The sequence below is a fragment of the Triturus cristatus genome, chromosome 10 (assembly GCF_964204655.1).
Source record: "Triturus cristatus chromosome 10, aTriCri1.1, whole genome shotgun sequence".
NCBI classification, from domain to species: Eukaryota; Metazoa; Chordata; class Amphibia; order Caudata; family Salamandridae; genus Triturus; species Triturus cristatus.
Window position 1 is genome coordinate 327,099,551 of NC_140593.1, and position 22,374 is coordinate 327,121,924.

Here is a 22,374-nt window from a genome sequence, read left to right on the forward strand (position 1 = left end):
TTTGTCTTTTGTAAATGCTGCAGTCTGGTTATGAGGCTTGTTAGTCCCTCCTTATTATGGCCATGTCGTCATTTGTACCCTCCCATGGCTACTAGCCCCTTTACTTCGAATATTACACAGTAGGGTACATGTTATTTAGACTGTGAGCACTACTTTGTATCTTCTCACCCCCTTCTCCCCCCTCCCCCACCCGCACTCCCGTTATCCATGCTTCCCCCTCCCGTTGTCCGTGATGCAATGCAATAGGTTTCGCGTAAATGCGAGTCCTATTGCATTGCAAATGATTGTTCTCCTAATCCCAGTGTATGTGTGAGCGCATGGAAGCATGTGTGTGCACGCTGGTGTGTCACTGAGCTTCAGGAGTGGATGGATGGCGGATTTCAAGCAAGCCAGGAAGCCCCGGATGTTTTCCTTCTCCGCTGCCTCCTCTGCTGCCGCTGTCGCCTCCCACTAGCTGCTGGGCTGCAGGGAGGGCTGTGTCCCAGAGATGGGCAGCCAGGGAAAGGTGCAGAAAAAAGCCCTCTATCTGGTGAGGATGAAGCCGCTGAAGGAGCCGAACACCACCACGTGTCCTTTGTCATCCACTGTCACATCGGCAAGGAGATCAAGCACATTTGCAGCAGCTGCAGCCGCGCAGAGCAGGCCCGAGATGGTGAGCGCTGCGTGCGGATTTATGATGCATCGTGAGCGGGTTTGGTTTATCTGCCTGGCGAGTGTGTGTGTGTGTGTGTACGTGTGTTTGTGTATCTGTACGTGTGCGACGTGTCTGTGAATGTGTTTCGGATCTGTGGGTATGACAGTCAGTGTGTACCTGTGTAGTTTACGAGTATTTATACTTTGAGTACATGGAGCGCACTTATGTGTGCAGCGTGACTGTGTACATGTTTGGAGTCTGTGGGTATATGTGTGTGCTCGTGAGTCAGTAAGCACTTGTGCAGTGTGTGCTTGTGCATGTGTGTTGTGTGCAGGGGCAGTTATGTGTGGCGTCAGTGGGAGTCTTTATATCCGTGCGTCTGTATTTGTTACGTCTGTGTGCGTATATATGTGAAGCCTGATTGTCAGTGTGTGTTGTGTGAAGGGACATGTCTGAGTGCGTGTGTATATATGGAGCCAGCTTGTCAACATGTGTAGTGTGGGTGGATAGGGCTTGTGCGTGTTTTTGTGTAGAGTGTAAACAGAGTGGCTGTGTATTTTGAGCCTGCTTTTGTCAATCAATGTGTGTTGAGTGGTTGTGGGAGGTCCGTGCGTGTTTTGTATAGAGTGCGTATGCGGAGTGGCTGTGTGTCTGTATTAAGCTTGAGTGTGTCTGAGTGTGTTGTGTGGAAGGGGAGGAGTTGTCCTTGTTTTTTTGTAGCGTGTTCTGTTGTGTGGCTGTGTAGCTGTCTGTGGTTGTATGGAGCCTGTACTTGCCCGAGCACGGTGTGGAGGGGGTGCAATGGTGTGTGTCTGTTCAGGCGGGTTTGTGTGTATCAGTCTCCGACAGTGGGTATATTTACATCCTTCTAGTTAAATGCATAATGCACGCGCCTGTCAGCCCGTCAGTCGCTGGGGTCTTACAGGTTCTTTCTCTGGTCAGTTCCTAATGAGCGACAATGGGGGATATGAAGATTGCCACGGGGTGCAGGTTTTGTAGACGGACGGCGGGCTCTGGTCAGCCACAAACCCGTCTCTACCATTCACTTTAATTGGATATCGGCAACTGCAGCTTTTCTTTTCATTATTTGGCAATCTATTTTGGCTGTTTTTCCAGTCTCTGTATTGCTGATGTTGATGCATTAATTTTTTCCCCTGCACCTACTGCGGTACAATTTTCCCAGCCTCCGAGTATTGATGTTCGGGACAGTGGTTTTACACTGGGGTGAATCCTGAGGGGACGCTGCCGTGCAGTCGGCACAGCACTGGACCACAGTGGTATTGATCCGTGGTTTTTATTGGATTGTGGCATGAGCCTTTCGATCAGCTTCTTTTGTATCACGTGGCAACCATGCTTATTCTATTTTTAGAAGAGATTCTAAAGATCAGGCTTTTTTACCCACAATGCCACAGCAGTTGTGGAATCGTGAAATGGGGGAAACCGGCTGGGTGGAAGAAAATAGCACTGCATCTAAATTGCTGCTGTCAGCATTTGAGGAAAGCAGAAATTGAGAGAGAGGCCTTGGACGCGCTCCTGCACAGTACCGTGCCAGACGCCGCTGCTTAATTCCTGGCTATATTGTTTTATATTGTGTACACCATGTTAGTTGTTAAGGGTATTTTGCTACTTATTTGTGGGCGCCCGGTGCTTGGTGTCAAGGTCTGAGGAGCGGCTTCATTTCTTGAAGGTCAGCAAGATTACCCCTTTGGGAAATGTTATTGTTTACTGGCGGACCTTTCAGCTGTTGAGGGTGGATATGTGTTTGCCCTCTTCAGCTCTTTCATTTTTGTGTGGCACATGAACGTACTTGGTGCTTTTAACAACCGCACCTTTCCCTTCATCCAAAAGGCCTGCATCGATGGCAAGGCAAGAGGTCCTGGTTGAAACTCTAGCTTTCCTATCTCTACGGAGGCCCACGAGGAATATCCAAATTCTGGAAATCTGCAATTGTCTGGATTCTTTGTCTATAGCAAGCTTGCTTCTGCCCGTCGACAGACAACCGGGTCCTTTTGTTCGTCGCCTACTGTTTCGCATCAAGGTCTCTCGATGCTTTTGCAGCAGTGAAAACAAGCATTTGCAATGCAATAGGTCTCGCATTTACGCAAGTTTAAGCTATTGGCATTGTAAATGACAATGCCTTATATTTATGTTTCAAGAACAAAAATAAAAGGCATTTGCAAATGTCAAAAGCGCAAACTCGCGTAAATACGAGACCTATTGCATTGAAAATGCTTGTTTGCAGTTTACGCTCAAAAGATTCCCGAACCAATGAGTAGGTAGCGGATTGACTAGTTGTAATCAATTAACACCAGTATTTCCAAGTGAATAGTGGTGAGCCAGCAGTTAAAAAAAAAAAAAAATTCACAAGCTACTTAATGTCAATACAAAAGTCTGCTTCATCTTTAAATTATTAAAGGTGGAGTCTTTTACCATCTAATGTGCAATTGCGATGATTAATCTTTATTCGATTAAACACAATCATAAAAAAGTAAATATGCATAAAAATAAATATGAAAATGTAAAATCCATATTAAAACGCAACTGATAAAAAAAAGTCATTATGACAAGCCACTATATATTTCAATACATTAAACACCCTAAAAAGACATTTGGCAAACAGAGGTGCAAAAAAAAAAAAGGGTGAGATATATGACTAAGTGAGAAAGCCAGTCCAAAAAGTCTCATTCCGAAGGTTGCTTAAGCAACCCTGCGTCGAGGTAAATTTACAGGAAACCTTAAGGTAGGGAAAAAGAAGATACACTTGCACATGAATAAAGACTAATATTCAACAGACTTTAGCGACCTAACAGCATTTTTCAGAAATCCTCCCACACAATAACAAGCAAATGGGTCCAACAGCATACAAACATCATAAAAATACTGGCTTGCATTGATAAAAATCTCAAGATTTAAGAACAGGTACCATATATTAATGTCTGAAAGGCTAATAAATTTACCAAAAATAATTAAATGGACCAGCGTTTGAGGGGTGTATGGGGTTTGGGGGGAGATCCATCACAAGCGCAAAGCAGGAACGAGTCAGGGTCATAATGGCCCAGAGGAAAGCATACATACCTCCCATGGTACCTAAACAAAACTTTCCCACACATTGTTGATCATAACTAAGAACGGTTCAATGCCCATGCTGGTTTGGATGATAACCAAATACATAACTGATGGCTTGATCAATTTCTTGTTTTCTCTATTGGCAGCTGCAGACCTTATATAGAGTTCCTTCACCCTAGCGCTCTCTCATCTACTAATGCTATGATGAGGTAAACAGATCCAGTCTGCCCAAGGCATCTGCCAATTTCTTAACGGGAGTCAAGAATAGAACCCTAAGCCTTCGGTTTCAAGTAAGATGGTCGACTTCGACTTTGATTGAACGCCACTTTCACATTACTCCATTTAGAAATCCAAAGGAGGAGTGGGCAAGCTCTACCTGATCTATCACGTGGGTCAAGCCAAGGTCCTCATGTAAGAAATTCTGTGGACTGCTGGCTTCTAAGCCCAGCAGACGCCTGCCCCACACACCCTCCCAAAACAAGAATTTACAATGCAATGGTCTCGGCATTGTTAAAGTTAGAGCTGTTGGCATTGCTCATGACATTATTCTTGTTTATGTTTTTGATTTTAAAACATTTAAAGAAACGGCATTGTTATTTACAATGTCAATAGCTTAATCACTCTCCAATGCGAGACCTATTGCATTTGCACCCACATACAGAGCCACACACACAAAGCCACCCACACACAGAGCCACCCACACACACAGAGCCACTCATATAGAGCAATCCACACACAAATAGAGCCACCCACAGAGCCACCTACACACACAGTTACCCACACACAGACAGAGCCACCACACAGAGCCACACACGCAGAGCCTCCCACACAGAGCAACCCACACACACACACAGCCACACATACATAGAGAGCCACATACACACACAGTGGCTTCCACAAACCTTCCAGCACCTGTGATGAGATTAGCAATAAATCATCATGCAACAGTGTTTAAGGCACGAGAAACGAAGGAGTTAAATGCCAACATCAGAAAGAAATAACACCCACACTGCGAGCATTCACGTAATTACAAAACAAATGCTGTCAGAAGCAACCGAGCTGTCAGAGCCTATGACCATTAGGATGAGTTCAGCACCCGGCCCGCTGGAGCAGCCGCTGAGCTGCTTGCTCCTCATGGCGTGCTGTCTGGTGGGCCTCGGGACCTAAGAGGGGAAGTGAAGGCATTGAACACTGCGCACTCTGGCAGCAGATGCCAGGGAGCACCTCCCGTCAAGACTCCAGGCCATTAGAGAGGCAGACAGTTAAACGGAGGGCAGAGGGCTGAAAGCTGCAGACAGAGGGAGTGAGGCAACAGCTGGAATCCCTCACTGGGCTGAACTGCTGTGTCCGGCTCTGTCTGGCAGGAGTGCAGGAACGGCTGACATCCGTGCAGAATACAGCACAGAGGCAGGGCTGCAGCGGCGCTGTACCACAGAACCCGCTCTGCTGAATAGAGTGCAGAGACAGGGCTGCAGCGGCGCTGTAACTGCGTTGCACCACAGCACCCGCTCTGCTGAATAGAGCGCAGAGACAGGGCTGCATAAATAAATACACACATAACCCCCCTCCCCCCATGGCAGACGTGGTACACCCCACCCCTACTCCCGATGGTGCAGAGTCTGGTGACTGCCGTTGGTGGGCCAGGGGCCGAGAACTTATGGAAAGAGGGGTCAGAGGTGTAGTGACGGGCAGCTGAGAGTGGAAGTCCAAAGATAGCACCGAAACGGGAGCTGTGGTTTCGGGGTCCTTGGTGACTCGTTACTCGATATTTTAGGGACAGTCGGGATTTAGCAGCCGAGAACTTAGGGACAGAACGGTCTCAGGGGTCGGAGGTGCGGCCGGAGGTGGGAGTCCTAGGGACAGCACAGAAACAGGATCCGAGGTTTTGGGACCTCGATGACTCGTTAGTCGATATTTGAGGGACAACCAGGGCTCGGAAGCCGACGTCTAAGAGACAGCAGGGTTCAGGACCCGAGGACCTAGAGACCGCCAGTTCTCCGGAGCCGAGGACTGAGAGGCAGCACAGACTCACTGGATGCGGGCATGAAATTATTGCTCGCTGCTCCCGGGTCCCTTTCTCCGGCCTCGTTTAGCACGTTTAGGCCCTGGGGGCAGCCAGTGTAACCCCCAGCTCCAAGCTTCACCTCTGACCCCATGGAAAAGTATTAGTGCCGCACTCGGTTAAAGTGAGCTCCACTTCAATACCAGTCACATGCACTTCTGGTGTAGGTGCGGTGCATGAACGGCGATTCCCTCTTCTTTTGTGCGTGTGTAAGTACCTGTGGTGTTGCAAGCACATATGAGGTGTCCGTGCGGTCATGCATGCAGGCCAACCTTCAGAGGGATCTGAGGAGGATCTAGTATGAATTTACTCACCCGCTGGTTGGGGGTTGCCACTGACTGCTGGTCCTCGAGTGTGCTTCTGTCCACAGATCACACGGTGCGTCCGTCTGCTCCCCTCCCCCATGGGGCTGTGACCCACTCTAGCGGACAGGCGGGCTTTTGTAGCGCCTTATCTGCATTCTCCCTGCCCTGCCGGCAGCTTCCCGGGAGGAGGAGATAGCTGGAGAACTCCAAAGAAACATTTACAAAACCAAATAAAATGCAGTTCCTACTGCTGTAGACTTTAAAAAAAAATGACTATTATTTTTTAAAGACCACAGGAACTAGCAACGGAGTTAAATAGAGCGAGAAGAGCTTCTCACTATCTAAATTAATGCTTCAAATATCCGCAATTAAGAATTCAAACTTTTCGAACTGAAAGAAAATAAAATCCGCAGACAGTTGAATTACAACCTTTATCTGCTGCTTAAAAAAAAAACACTACGGTCTCATCCAGTAAAGAAGCTACCGACAGAAAGTGCCCAGCACTAATGCCGTCCAACTCTAAAGCTGCAGAGCCACTCCCGGTTTTCCCTCTCACAAACAGTCAGTTGGAGAGCCAAGACTGTTTTGGCGGGAGAGAGATCTGCCTGCGCCCAGCTGCGCGGATATCTGCTTACACCCTCGGCGGGGAGACCTGCGCCCGGAACTGCCCCCACAGCCGCTGGAGTGATCTGCGCGCACACACCGGCACCCCCACGCCCCGCAGCAGGTTGAGTGAGAGTGTCTGTGCGCCTTGGACTGGACTCCCTCTCCCGCACAGACTTGGATTTCTACTTTGTGTGCTGAGAAGGTGTGAGCCCTGGGGACCGTCTCTGGAGGCCTGCAGGGAGGAGAAGGTAAGGGGCCTGGGAAGAGTTGAGAGGGGTGGACGGAGGGGGGCAGGGAGGGGGGTGTCGGGGGGGCATTCGTGGGGTTCATTCCGCTTCAGAACTCTCTCCGGATCAATGAGTGTCTGGGCTCCGGAGGACAGAGGCGCTGCGCCAGGTTCAGGGCTGAAATGGAGGCGGGAGGGTGAAAGGCGGACCAGCTACTGAGCTGCAAACTATTGGGAAGAGGTCCTGGAATGTACCCCTCGGTTGTATTTCACCAAAATATCGTACGTTTCCGTTTCCCCGTCGGTTAAAGTTGCAAACCTGGGGCATGCATACCAGGCCACCGCCTTTCTCCGAGGTCAAGCAGAAATGCCTCGGAGAAACGCAGCGGCGTTTTCGGATTCGGTGCGTGTTTTTCTTTCTCTCCTCTTGCCATTGGCTGGAATGTTTACATTCCAGAGGAGAGAAAGAATCGAAAAAACACACCCCCGAATTCGAAAGAGACGGGGCTTGTTTGGAGAGACAAAGCTCTTCTCCAATGGCTGCCCAGCATTTAAGAGGACAGCCAATGGAGAAGAGGAGAGAAGAGAGGCGGGTTCAAGCCCCTCTTCTCAAAGTCATTAAATCTCGCGAGCGAGACTGCGCAAGCGCAGCCTTCGCTAGCCGAGACCTAAAAAAGAAGACCTCAGCTGCAACTTCATCTTTAATGCCCACAAAGGAGTGACGCGCACAGGGGACCCTTCCACTTGGAGGTCTTGGACAACATTGGCAACGGGTGGACTAACTCTTTTTTCGCCGAGGTATCGGCTGCCCACGACCCGCCACTCGAACCCTGAAAGCAGAGCATCTGCTGCCATTAGGCGGACCATGACTGCATGGTGATACGCAGTCACTGCACAGACGTATCCAGAACTCTGCATCAGCCAGTAGGTAGGCTGGAAGTAGGGGGCAAAGACGATCTATTTTCCGGATTTTACCAGGACTCTTCCTGAACCACGAAACAATTCCAACTATTGTTTACTTGTTGAACACACTGCATGATGGGACCGGTAGTCTAATCCTAAACTGCCGGAGTACTCTGCATGGTAACGTGGGCCAGGTGTGCGCCTCACCACTGTGGAGGGAGCAGCATATAAACAGAACAATCAAGAGTACCTGGGTTGAACTGTGGCATCAGAGGAAGGCTTACCGCCAAAACGAGTCATGCCGAAATCTCTTAATAAATTGCTTTTGAATCCCCGCTGTGTCCCTTGATCTGCTCGAATTGGAGAAGATTTTGTCTGCCCACAAAAGGAGTATGTACGTTTGAAGTGAACATTCCATCTTTCCGCACTAATATTTGCCCCTTGCTCATTGCTGTTAATGCCAATTGACCTTTTCCCTTTAACAATGTCCCAGTAGCCTATAGAATCATTATTCTTACAGGTTCTAATCAGATTGTGCAATGCTTCCTCTTTCAGGGCATGCTGTCTGTTTTGATGGACCTTTTATAGATATGCCATGCGATGGTTAGAAATACTCTAGCTCTATGGTTAAGAGCAGATCGCAGGCTTTGGTTGGCAACTGTACAATCAATCCATATTGAACCATCCTGACTCAACAGGTTGGGATTTTTTTAGCAGGACCAGTTGAGGGTCTTAATATAAAGGTTTAACTCTTAAAACATTATCATTCCTATTGAAGAGTAATAAGTGGTTAGCAGTTGATCGAAAATCAGGCTGAGATTATCCCTTACTGTGGTCAACGGAATAGTAATATTCACCGCTTGCCATTTGAGCCTAAAACCCTTATCCTTAGTAGTCCGGTCAGTTTCACATTTGTGAGACAAAGGAAGTGGGGGGCAACAGGTATAATAGGTACCAATTCATTAGGGCTATGATCACTGAACCCACTTTACTCCATCCCCCTGCATAAACATATTTAGCCAAACCTAAATGAGCATATTCTATAAAATAGCAGTTCTTAACCTGGGGTCCACACACCTTAGGGGCTCCCTGATGCCTACTCAGGGGACAGGTGACTCTCTAGAAAATGAAGCCATAGCATAGTAATAAACTATAGATGCATAAAAAGCAACATGTTAAAGTCAACATTTTTAAATGCTCTGTAGATCTGAAGGAATTTGAAACTGGAGGTAACAACTGTAAAGTGGTATCCTTTGCTAAGCTTGTGCTGCTCCTAGTGAGAATGATTTGTGGCCTCAACTAATGCACTGGCACACGCCAAATCACATATTAGGAGCAAAAAAGAAAATGTGCCATATTACATACAGTCTAGCATATTGTTTAATCTTTTAGAAATAAAACCAAACTTTCAAAACCTCCAGCCTTGCAATTAAAATTATTATTTTAATATTTCGGTTTGCGAATTAAATATTTTATAATGTGTGTTTATGTTTGATGTATACTTGTCTCTATATTTGTGTATTGTTTTAAGTTTCCAATAATAGAAACAGCTTAATCCGGGGCCCCCGGCTTCCAGTAATTTTACAGTGGAGGTTTACTTAAGTCAAAACGTTAAGAACTGAATCTAAAACTACACTGGATAGCTGAAACCTTCTAGACTTTTGTTCACCTCATGAAAAGCGGTTTTAAAATTTTAGGATTGTATCGATTTTTATTTAGAATAAAGTTGCAGCGTATTTATTCTCCTAAATCCAGTGGCCGGCGAAGAGGGAAAGAAAGAGAGGAAGTGAAAGGAAGAAACCAAAGTCAAGAATAGCAAACTTTCAATAAAGCTAGAGTAAGCATACCATGCTTGCATATATGGTACCCCAAGTAATCCTGTCCCCCTCCCACCATGCGGAAGTATTATGGGTCAAGCCCCGTACCTACCATAAGGCGTAGCACCCTCAAGTATACTGGACAAGAGAGCTCTCGAAAAGTGGTAGACAAGTATTCCAGAGGCTCTACATTTTCTCGAACTCAGGTAATGTATGGTCTACAACCACTGTCAATTTCTCCATTCTGAGAAAGTCCCAGTGTTTGTATGTCCAATCTGCATTTGGGAGTATGATATCTGAGCCCCATGGGGACAGCAAAACCTGCTTCGTGGGGCACAATGCCAGAGTTATGGGCCTCCCCCTAGCAGAGTGTAATGGGTACATTAAGGCATTGGGCAGCCCAAACAGAATATAGCTGGGAAAGCGGGGTAGTTTGGTGTTAAACATATGATCAACGTCTGTGAGAACCTCAGACCAATAGCGGTATAATTTAGGGCAATGCCACAATAAATGGGACAGTGTGCCGGAATGATTGCAGTGGCACCAACATCTATCATCACTCTCTTTCTTCCACTTCACAATATGAGAGGGTGTATAATACCAGTGGTGTGTTATTTTGAGGAGGGTCTTCCTCCTTGAGACGCTACAACCTGAGGTGCGCGCCCGCCTCAAGATGAAGACCATAGTTTGTCCGAGAATTGGCGCTCACAGTCTAGCTCCCACCGTGTCCTAGCCGGAGAGATCAGGGATTTAGTTGAAGTGTCCAAGAAGGCATAAATGTTCGACAGCAGGCACCGGTCATTCCGCCTCAATAGGAGCCATCATTCAAGTGGGGTGAGCGGCTTGCTGGCATGTGGACATTTTGACGGATGAGTCACCCAATGGCAACATAATGCCAGTGATCGGTGTACGGCAACCCAAAGTCCTGTTGGACCTGCAGAAACTCTAGCAGGCCCTGTGCATCAAACAGATTCCCTATGCGTTTGCAGTTCGCCTCCTGCCACTGAGAGTATACTGTGCCATGTAGTGCAGGAGGGAAATCTGCATTTCCTATAATTGGGGTGAGTGGCAAAATGGTGGTGGAGAGTTGCTTAGAGACAGAGTTTATCCCAAAACCCAACCGTGGCCCTAAACACTGGAGAGATATAGACTCCTGATGGACGGTTTCTCCGCGGAAGCCTTGGAATCTTCCATATATGAATACCTGCCACCACCTGATCGAGGAAGTATCAGTGTTTCTCTGTGTATGGATACAGCCATTCCACCAAGAATCACAGCTGAGCTATTTGGTGGTAGCGCAGTAGGAGAGGTATGCCGACTCCGCCCATGGCCACTGGGAGGTACACAAGGTCTCTAGTCATTCTAGCGCCATTCCCGCCCCAAATGAAGGACTCCATAGAGTGTTGGGGAGTTTTTTCTGCACAGAAGAGGGTGGTTGGAGCAACATCGCCTGCATAAAGTATGAGATCTTAGGTGATGGGGACATTTTGATAGCAGCCATCTGACCCAACCATGAGAAGCTCCCCCCCCCCCCCCATGCCAGGATTGAATCAGGGAGCACGCCGTAGCTAGTAGGGATGTGTAGTTGTGTGTCACAGATCTTTCTATGCCTGCGGTATGCTGAGAATAAGAGCTTGAGATTTGGTGGCATTCACCTTAAAACCTGATGCCCTCCCAAACAACTCGAATTCCTCTAGCAATGGGGGCAGCGACTGTCAAGGTTTAGTTATAGCCAACAGTACGTCATCAGTGTACAGCGCTATCTTGTGGGACTGGCCCCCCTATCCAAACCCCCTCAATAAGGGGGTGTCCCTAGACGCGCTCAGCCAGCGGCCCCATATAAAGCGTGAACAGGAGTGGCAAGAGAGGACACCCCCAGCGTGTTCCCCTAGTGACAGGAGAAGGATGGGACAGCAAGCTATTGATGCGTACAAGTGCCACCGATCAGAATAGCTGGCCCAAATCCGCTTACAGAAGTGAGATACCAAGCCGACAGCCTCCAGAACCACCAACAGGAAAGGCCAGTGCACCCGATTGAACGTTTTCTCTGCGTCTACAGAGAAGCCTTGTAGGGATACGGGAGCGTGTAGTTTTATCGATTAGTTGGAACAGATGCTTAGTGTTATCAACGCAAGTGCGCAAGGGAATAAAGCCAAATTGATCAGGGTCCACTAACCTGGGCATAAGCCACCCCAGTTTATTAGCTAGGATCCTGGTAAATATCTTTGCATCCACATTTAATAAAGATATGAGGCGGTAGGAGGTGCAAAGCTGAGGGTCCTTCCCAGGCTTGGGTAGAACCATTATGATGGCTGATTTGATGAAGGGCACCCTCTGTGCTAAAGGAGTTATATTGCCAGGCCAGTACAAGAGACAACTGCGCAGCAATTATTTTGTAGAATGCAGTTGTAATCCCATCCTGGCAGAGAGCCTTATCTAGCTTTAGCCTCCCTAGTGCTTCTAGGACCTCCTGCGCTGTGATATCCAATTCTAAGAGTGCTGCTGTAGTTTCCGGATGTTTCGTTATGGGGGCCTGTTCCAAATACGTGGAACAGTCTGTATGAAGTAAGGGCTCGGCGCAATATAGCTGGGCATAAAACCGACCGAATTCTGGCATAATGTCCATGTCTTGTGTTAGGGAGTGTAGGGGTGATCTACTATGATAGGAATGCAGTGTTGGGGTGATCTACTATGATAGGAATGCAATGTGGGAATCTGTGTGTGTAGCCTACCTGCGAAAAGTCTTCTGGCTTTGTTACCCTCCTGCATAGTATTTTTGTTGCATGCGGAGCAGGGCATAATTTGCTATGTCCTTATCTAGGGCCCTAAGCTGTTTTCTAGCTATAGCAAGTTGGCACAGTATTGTGTGAGAGATACCTGCCTGTGTGACTCTTCCCCTACGAGCGTCTCCAGCTCCAAGCATTTGGCTCCTTTCTCCCTGTTAAGCCGTGCTGCTACCGTAATGTATGTCCCGCTCACCACTGCCTTGAGGGTATTCCAGTGGATTGCTATGAGAGTGTGGGGTGAATCACTGATCTCCAAATATTCCACAATCATCCTCTCCACCTACTAAGTTGCAGAGGTGTAGGATAATAATTTAGGGTTGAGGTGCAATAGCCTAGATTCCGGGTAGTTATTGAGGAGGTGCTGTGCAATCGTGATAGGGGAGTGGTCTGATATGGAGGACATCTCGGTGTACGCATGTGTCACCTCGGGCAGGAAGGAAGTAGAGGCTAAGAAATTGTCAATTTCAGCATAAGACTGATGTGCTGCCGAGAAAAAGGAATAGGTCCTTGTGGTGGGCTTCAAAGATCTCTATACATCAGCCAGCCCTGATAGCCATTGAAGACCCTGCGGGGAAAATGCCCCTGTTGGGCTCGCTCTGTGGGTGGAAATCGGTCTAAGTGAGTGTTGGGCACCAGATTAAAATCCCCGCTTATCAGGACTTTATCGTCTGGGATGGTATGGACAGTCCCAATAGCCCTGCAAATAAAGGGCTCCTTGTAGTCATTGTGGAGTAGAAGAATGCAATTGTAAAAGTGTGTTGATGAAGGGAGATACGCACAGAAAGCATGTGGCCCATGATTTCAGAGTGTACCTGAAGGACCTACCCCTGGAAGTGAGTAGACACTAAAAATCGCTACCCCAGCTTTGTTTACAGGTCCCGAGGATCAGTATTGACGATCGATTCACTTTGAACGCATACGTCCCCAGTCCTTTTTTAGCAAGTGTGTCTCTTGTAGAAGACATGTATCGCACTGGGCAGCCTTCAGTTGGGACAACAATGCTATTCTCTTCGCTGGGGCATTCAATCCCCTGACATTAAGGCTAACTATCCTCACCACGGGCAAAGGAGGATGGTGTCGGCCATAGGAAACCCACTTAGAGAGAGGGGGTGCATCAGTGTTGCCAATAAATATGTTGAGGAGAAACAGTGTCACATAATAGTAGAGCATGGAAACAAATGTAGAAAAAAACAAGGCAATGGAACATAAGTAACAGACACCAACTGGTGTAAAACAGTGAATCATGTAGTATGGGTCCATGTCGTCGGTCGCAGAGTGGTGTAGAGGTTGCGGGTACCCTTCTGCTGCATCCTTTCAGACATACACCGAAAATAAAGGGCAGATCCATAGTTCATATATAGGCACTCACTGCTGCCGGAAGGGACGTCTGATGGGGCCATTGCAGGTAAACACTAAAGTTCCACCATCGTCCGAGTCAGGGGGTTGCTGGAGGATTCCCATACCCAGCTCGATTACTCATCTGCCTGCTCCGGGGACTGTTCCCGCCGGGTGAGATGCTGCAGAAGGGCTGATCTCTCTCCAAGATTCTCCGTTGTGGTCGGCATGCTCAGGCTCTTACGGGACTGGGATTTAGATCGCTTCCGTGGACCAAGCCACTGGGAGGCACCGGGGACCGCCGGGGCTGTGCGAGATCACCCTGCTTCAGGTCCAATCCCAAGATCGCCGCTGTCTCTGATGGTGTACAAACCATATGCGTCTCTCCCTCCAAAACAAGGACGAGACAGAAGGGGTGAAGACTCACATGTAGCAGACCCCCTTATCTCTCAAGAATGCAGTCACCAGCTTAATGGTTCGGCAGTGTTGTAGCAAGATGAAGGAGCGATCTTGGTACAGGCGCAATTTTATCCGCTCGAAGAGGACATGGGGTTGATCGTGAACTGTGTTCATAATAAGTTATTTCTGGCAGTAAATGTGTAGACACGTAAGGATGTCCTGCGGGTTCCAGGCACCCCAGAGGGGCATCCCGGTCTGTGCGTGCGATCCAGGAGGAGTTACTTCTCCGCCAGCTCTAGGGCGATATGACGGAAGAGCCTAAGTACATAATCTTCCAGTCTGCCCATATCGGCCTACAACGGAACACCCTTAATTCTAATGTTGGATCTGCAGGATCTGTTTTACAAGTCCTCCAGATAATAGTTGAAATCAGCATGCAGTCTTTAAGCTCAAGGATCTCTTTGCGGCATGCTTCCAGCGCTTCCTCCATAGCGTCACCGCTCTTTTCCACTGTGTCCACTCGCTGCTCCAGGTCGCCCATCTCACGCTGAAGGTCCTTTAATTCCTTGGTCATCTCCATCGTCCAGGGGGGCCGCTGGGCGTCGCCCCTCAGCTTATGTCCAGGTCTACTCTCATCGCCAGTTACCTAAGCAGGCTTTCCCGGTCTCGGCCACCAACACAACAGCACCCCCCCTCCCCCCGCGGCAGGGCAGAAGAGCACCTCTCCGCCTGAGATTCTTGGAGGCAGGGTCAGAAGCTTACACTGCTCAGTCCGGGGCGGTAGCCATCATGGTGTTTCGGCGCCGCACCTTATTAAGCCACAGTGGCCCATATTCACCTCCTGGCGACGGCAAAGGTGGCCAATCATTACCCCTCATCGTAACCTCTCTACACCTGCAGCCCTGGACCGGCCCAGCATCCCAGGTCTGTCATCTACTGAGCGGGTGTGTCAAGCCCCGCAAGGTTGCTCCTACACGGGAGCCATCTTGGATACACCCCTCCTAGTGTTAAATTTTAATACAAAGAAAGCAATCTTACAGAAAGGAAAATAAAATAAAATGCTCTTGAAAAGCTCCAAATATTCACTTACCTCTCACATGCACAAACAACCACACATGATCATTCAGGAGTATCCCTCCACTTCAATGTTACAAAAAACTGGACCCTCTTCGTCTGATGATGATCGTGATGATTGTGGTGGTACCTGCCCTAGTGAGTTGGTGGTATAGGAATCTGTACTCTGACCAAGATAGGCCTTGCAATCAAACTTGACAGCTTTTTTTGTTCAATTTTCTATGGTACTAAACAACCCACCCACGGTGGCTGAATAAATTGTACAAAGTTTAGGATTTGGTATATGGCTAAAAGGCCGAAGCTAGCAAATTAAATAATTCAGGAAGCTGTGTTAACATAGCTAAAAGGAACAAATCAGGTAAGCATGGTTGTTTTTGCTCTCTCAAGACACGTTAAGGGACTTAAAATAGAAAGGGCTGTGCATTAAAACCAGCAAGTCAAACACGTTAAATCAAGTTATGTCATATTGCTAGTAGCTCTACCAGCTATAATATGGAAGCTGGGCCCAGAGGAGCACATCTTTCATTCTTGCACTTCTGGTGTTTAGGCCTTTTAGGAAAATTTGAGTTTACAGGCCAACTATATTTGAACATCAATCAATACACTTCATGTGTGAATTCTCTCTCTCTCGTGCTCTCTCTCACTTTCTCTCTCCCTCTCATTGAAGTTCAAATACAGGCAGTTATTGGGCTTCACCAACTAAATATTTTGTTATTGATGGGTTGCAATAGAACTGACTGATAGGTCTATAGTATGGACTTAATTTAGCAGTGGGTGTTGGCCCTCTAAATGGACTGTATTGCTTTACTATTTTAAAATTGTCACACTTAATGTAATACTTTTTAACACGTTTGAAGGGTAGTGCATCCAAAGTATATATCTAATTGATCGAATTAAATAACAGAGAGGGGGTCACTAATTCGAATACTAGCCAGTATATGGAAAAGGGATGATAGACCAGAAGGTATGCTCTTTTCTAACTTTTTGCTCTAGACGGATGCAACACCATTTTGCACGTAATCAATGTATTGAAGTCACAATTACATTTCATCCTTTTCCCCCCCTGTATATTGTTGAGTAGTATTGACTTTTATGGATAGGTTGGTGGCATGCAGCTTTGTAAACGTAAGACTACCCCAACTGCTTTCTGTAGTAACTGCTATGCACAATGGAAGGCCTTAACTGTACCATACACATGCTGTGTGCATTGATTTTTTGGTTCATGTTGGAAATAAAATTACAATAAGGGCATAATTTATTATAACCTCTGATTTTCTTGCATGATGTAAGTGCAGAAAATTCCCCTAAACGCCCAAACCATAAATTAAAAGGATATGATCTCACAGAAATGTGCCTCATTGTTTTTTCCAAATATTTACATTTATTCTGGTGGAAAAGTATATTAATTAGAAACTGTTCATTACTGGAGTGACTCTGGAGAGTTTTGCATGAAAACGCGCAACACATTAGAGAATTCGGGAGGTAGGCTATTTATTTTCACATCCAAATTTCTTCAAATGGGAAAGTCCAGCGTCAAAATGAAGACATGGCAGGAAATAATCACAGAGAGCCTCTTTGAGGATCTCTGGAATTTCCACCTCCTGCAGATTCGGTCATTGAAAACTCAGGGCATATTTACATATGCACACAGTGCCCCAAGGTCTGTTTAAGCACCAGTAGACTCTAGGTTAAGAAAAGCTCACAAAAACAAGCGTAAATGAAATCAAAATCATCCAGGAGCGCTTAAAAAGACCTTTGAATATTTAAAGGATTCTTAGTAACGTTTTGGAGCAGGCCTACCTAACACCTATTTTGTTGTTATTTAAAGGCACTGCTTACTCTACCGCTGACGCAGGAAAGTTAATGAAAACAGAGCACGTAATGACGAGGAACTAACCGTTTAAACGGCGACACGCCCAAGGGATTGGAGGGAGATTAATGAAGCACACTCCAAGATTTGCACTGAAATCTTCTAACTGTTGCAGTTTGCCAGCACCGAATTCTATCATTCCAATTAAAAATATTCAACTGGATACCCAAAGTACACGATCACATTTGAATCAAGCAAGGGGTCAGTTCAGAATTATTACATCATTCGCTCCGCCATATTTTCTGCTGCCAGTATGTCACTAGCTAGACAAATCGTCAAACCCACTGATTTATTGAGCGTGAGCAGCGCTAGGTAAAGAGCTCCAAGGTTTACTGTTTACCCTGGTACAATCCATGACGCGTTAACCCATGTGAAGGCAAGTCTACGACAACGGATAAGTGACCATACCTCTGATATTAATGCATGCCCCATGGACAGAAAAATACACCAGCAGCAGAGGACGCATCTAACTCTATGCTGCATCGCCATGCTCGCATCTGCCAGCCTGGCCAGCCACAGTATCCCGGCACTCCTCCTGCCTGTCTATGTCCCACTGCTCCCATCCAGGAGGGAATGCACAGATCACAGGTCCTCTGTTACTGGCTGGCCAGAGACCATCCTCTGGTGGTGTGAAGGGAGGAGACAGCTCTTCACATGCTCATTTGGTCGGCCCACAGTGACATTCTTTTGCGGTGTTGGGAAAGGAGGGGACGGCTCTACAATTTACTTGATCACCTGTAAACAGTAACTACAGTTTTGATCCGCTGGCCCATTCAATGCACTTTGGCAGCCATATCTTCAATTGAACGGTTTGAACTGATCGACCCCCCATTCTTCCATGCCCCCAAATTGAGGTTGTAGGTGGCCCAACTAGCTCTCTACTTTGAGTCCATGAAAGTTGCATAATAAATCAAGCATACCATACTCCTTCATCTCGTTGGTGAAACGTTACAAACTGGCCCTCCAGCGTAATGATGCTGGCAAACCTCGAACCTATGCCGCAGCCACTACAGTTCTGAATGTACACTTCACCACATTGACAAATCAAGAAAATTAGCAATTTTTATTCTGTCAAGCCAAGCAAGGCTCCAACAAGCCGATCACTGAATAGGACGTCTGTCTCAAAGAACTAGTGAACACCTGCACCCTGCATGATACAGCAGAAGAAATGAAAACACTGATCATCCAAAGGGGCACGTCGGTTAAACTTTGTTGAGTCATCCTTAGTGAATCTGTCATCACTTTCTGAACAGGCAGACTCTGGGGCATTCCCTCAAACTTTCCAACACATGCATCACATATATCAAATTGGTCTTCGCTGATACCACTATCGAAACGAAATATATCAAGTCTAGTCACTAAATTTACAATAGCATCTTCCCTTAAAGATTCACACATGGACAAGGTGCACATGCATTTCTCGACACTAACAGCTACCCTGCTGAAGAAAAGAAGAACAACATGTGGGAAAAACCATTCATTAGCGGACGACTGCCACTACAGCACCAGTGGCACCCTTTGCACCAACACCACCATCAGAAAGTCAAATTCGTACTGCAATCAAAACGTACACCATCTTACGAGGACAAAGACAGCAATGATAAGGAAAAGACTGTACCAAACATCCACGCAGCGGACAAAACAGTGAGATGAAGTGTGCATGAGCATAGACATGCATCTACTCATCACAGTAATTAACCACGATAAACACGGATGACTATTTTGTGGCAGAGTATTGAAAGCGGACTCTTTATTTGAAATATCACAAATCTGATATATCGTGTAAAGAGTCCAGAAGTTCCCTTATGAGTGGACAGAGCTTCCTATGCAATCCCAAAGTGCTCTATTTTGAGGGTAGTGTGGTCGATCAGCCTTTGGCTTAACACAGAGGAGTGCAAGACATTTGCAAATACACACAATGAATAAATGACGACAAAACTCAAGAAGGAGATCCACACCAATTTATAAAAATAGCAAGGATCTTTATATATGTTTAGGCATCAGAGAAAATTCGTTCAGGGAAGTACATTTTTAAATAGAATTTCTTTTTAGTTCCAAAAGTGGACCCAGGGCAGGTTTTGGAGTTCTGCAATGCTATCCTATGGGAGGAAGAACAAGTTCTGCAAATATGTAAAGTACATCGACTTACAGGACCAATCTACGGGAGTTAAGGTGAGTGGTGGGCAAGGTCCAAGGAAGCACCAACAGTACACCACCACAACCCATGGATCAGAGGGAGTCCTACTTATTGTCTGCCTTCTCTGTAGGCTACATTTTCAGCTCTTGATCATTGCAAATACCCTGAAGTTGAGATCAGTCAAACCACATCGGCAGACAAGGTAACCCTGAAGCTTAAAACCCTGCTTGAAATTTCTGAACCCATCCAAGTACTGTGGAACGTTTAGTGGCCTCCATTTCATGGCCGAGAGTTGGCCTCCATTTCAAGGTCGAGAGTTAACCTATTTTCAGTCCTCGCTCATGAAAAAGGTATCATGATTACCTCTCTGTGGCCCAAGCCAACAGGGGAGTCAAAAAGTTGATGCAAAAACTGAATAAAATAATCCAAATTGCATGTGCCTAGACTATCATGCGGTCCATTTATACATTCCTATCAGAATATCGCAACAACCCAAATATGACCACCCTGGGTGCGCACTTGTTCAAATGTGCATTGGATGCATCATAATGGAAACCATTCTACATCAATTTCTTATGTAAACTGGCCCCTCTCACATATAAATTCTATGTTAATCCACAGTAAGAACAAGAATGACAAAACAAATTGAAGGAGGCATCCCAGCAGATCTAACCTTTCTTGCTGTAGTTTAAATTCTGTGCATTTCGTTTTTCATTATTTTAGGAAGGGTTGTAATGTTCCACATGCAGGGCATTAGGCAAACAAACAGAATAAGCACAATGTACACTGACCAGTCTGAGAAAAAGACAATGGCATGCAATTAAAGGTTGTCCATGGGGTATAACATGAAGAGTTGACAATGGTTGGAATTAGAAATTGGGTTACTGGTTGACTTGGGTGAGAGCCTTGGTCAAGCAGCAACAACAATCGTAGTAAGGCTAAGGCACAAGCAAACCCCAAATTAACCTGTGCTCAACACCCTGGTAGCTTGGCACAGAGCAATGTGTAAAGTACTTGTGAAACATTACAAACAGTAACACAGTGAAAGCACCACACAAAAAGTATCCCACACAAGGTTAGGAAAACAGAGCTTAATTTCATAAATAAAACAAGACCAAAAAGACAAAAATCCTATCAGTATAATCGAAGTTATGTACTTTAAAGAATAAAGTGTAAAATAGCGCTTAAAAGAATAAAGCGCCAACAGCGGCTATCTGCTCGCACTGGAACGGGTCAAAGTTAAAGATTCAGGCCAACTTCAATGGAGTGTGGGTCAGATACAGTTCCAAATAAGTCCTGCTGAAGTTTTACCTTTTCACATCTTGTGCCAAGAGTCCTGTTCACGTTGGAGAGCGTCACCGGAAGCAAGGAGAGCATTGCAGGCAGTAGTCAGCGTAGCGCAGGGACCAGGGCATGCGTCATGGATGAGAAGGCTGGAGCTTCATGCTGGCAGGCCCTCTGGACTGTTGATGCTTCTGTGCAAAGAAACGGGCTGGTGGCGGCTCACACTGATTTTCAGAGAGAGCAACACGGTTCTGGTGTAAACCGGCCTGTTCGCAGTTGTTAGGAGCCCAAAAGCTTGATTTTAAGAAACCACGAGCCATGCAAAGGGTCAAGGACCTGAAAGGTAGGAGGTAAGCAAGTATTTGGAGCTCTGCTGGCTCGGAGCAGGAGGCCAGCAGACTAGCCATTTGTGTCACTCTGGGGTCCTGGGTTCAAAATGAATTTGCAGGTCCAGGTCTTCTCCAGGCTAGAGGGCAGCAGTTCATTTAGAGCAGCAGTCCAGCAGAGTGGCAGTCCTTCTTCCTGGCAGAGTACCCACAGATCCAGAAGTGTACTGAAGAGGTGGTGTCTGAGGTTCTTCATTTATACACAGTTGTGCCTTTGAAGTGAGGAGAAGCTTCTAGAGGCATGCCTTTGAAGTGCACATATGCCCTGCCTTCCTATCCCTGGCTCCAGACTAACTATAGTGGGTATGTAGGATTTTGTGTAGAGACAGGATACAGCCTATTCAAGTGTAAATAGGGCTGTGCTCAGCTCCTCCCTACCATCCTATCAGTGATGGCCCATCCAGTCACACCTACATTCCCATTGTGTGTGGCTGTCTAGGAGGAATACACAAAGCCCAGCTATCCTTACACCCAGTCAAATGACCAGAGACATGATGCAGGCACCACATGCCTAAGACAAAAAAACGGCCAACTTTTTAAAAGTGAATTTTCAGAATTGCAAATTAAAATCAGATTTCACGATAAGTTAGGATTTTAAACTGTGATTCCAGAGACACCAAACATGAACTGGTTATCTCTGGAAATGACACTTATAAAAGATAATACATCAACTTTATGTCACGAGCCGCTGCCTGCACCGTGCCTTGAGGGCGCTGCACGCTGCACCACTTAGCTTCACATCGCAACCCCGACAGTTGCCACAACCGGCTCACACTGTGTCAGCCACAAAGAGAAAGGTACTGTTCATGAGTCTGTCCATGCTTTAGCTGGCCCGTGCCGACGCGTTCAGTTGGAACTTTTAGACTGTTTTCAGCATTGCGGTAGCCCCAGACGGAGCTACTGACTCAAAAGAACTGTGTTTTTGAGATATTTCTGCAAAGTATAGATTTTTAAGTACTGTATGTTGGATTCTTATCATTTTGGTCAAATTTTGGATATACAAAAATACTGGAAATTTTTCTAAACTTGTGTGGTGTCTGTAGTGTTTTCACTGTATTATTGTTGGTTATGCGCACATGCTTTACACACTGCCTCTGAGATGAGCCTGACTGTTAGTGCCAAGCTACCAAGGGGGTTAGCAGGGTTTATTTTAGGAGTGTAACTCCCTTACCCTGACTAGGAAGAAGGGTCCCTACTTGGACAAAGGTACCTACCTCTCCCAACTAGAGACCCCCATTTCTAACAGTACCCTATTAGTCCAAGTCTATCTTGATCTGGTACAACAGAAACTAAGAGAAAAGGTGCAGAATTTTGAGGTACTGGTACAGGTTCTGGTCCTCTCCAGCTCTTGAACCCTACCTAAGAGAGCGACTAGTGCCAGGGAAGGCTATTAAAATCCCATGGGAACATAGGAAAGGATAATAAAGATTGGCGGGCTGGAAGAGAAATTATCAAAGAACGTGTCCTAAGTTCAATGTAAACTA

General features: G+C 46.5%; 1 protein-coding gene across 1 annotated transcript in view; it reads right to left on the bottom strand.

Annotated features, from left to right (window-relative positions):
• The window catches only part of TOMM7 (translocase of outer mitochondrial membrane 7), a 104,145-nt gene that overhangs the window by 3,365 nt on the left and 78,406 nt on the right, over nt 1–22,374 (bottom strand). The gene's annotated exons all lie outside the window — the stretch shown is intronic.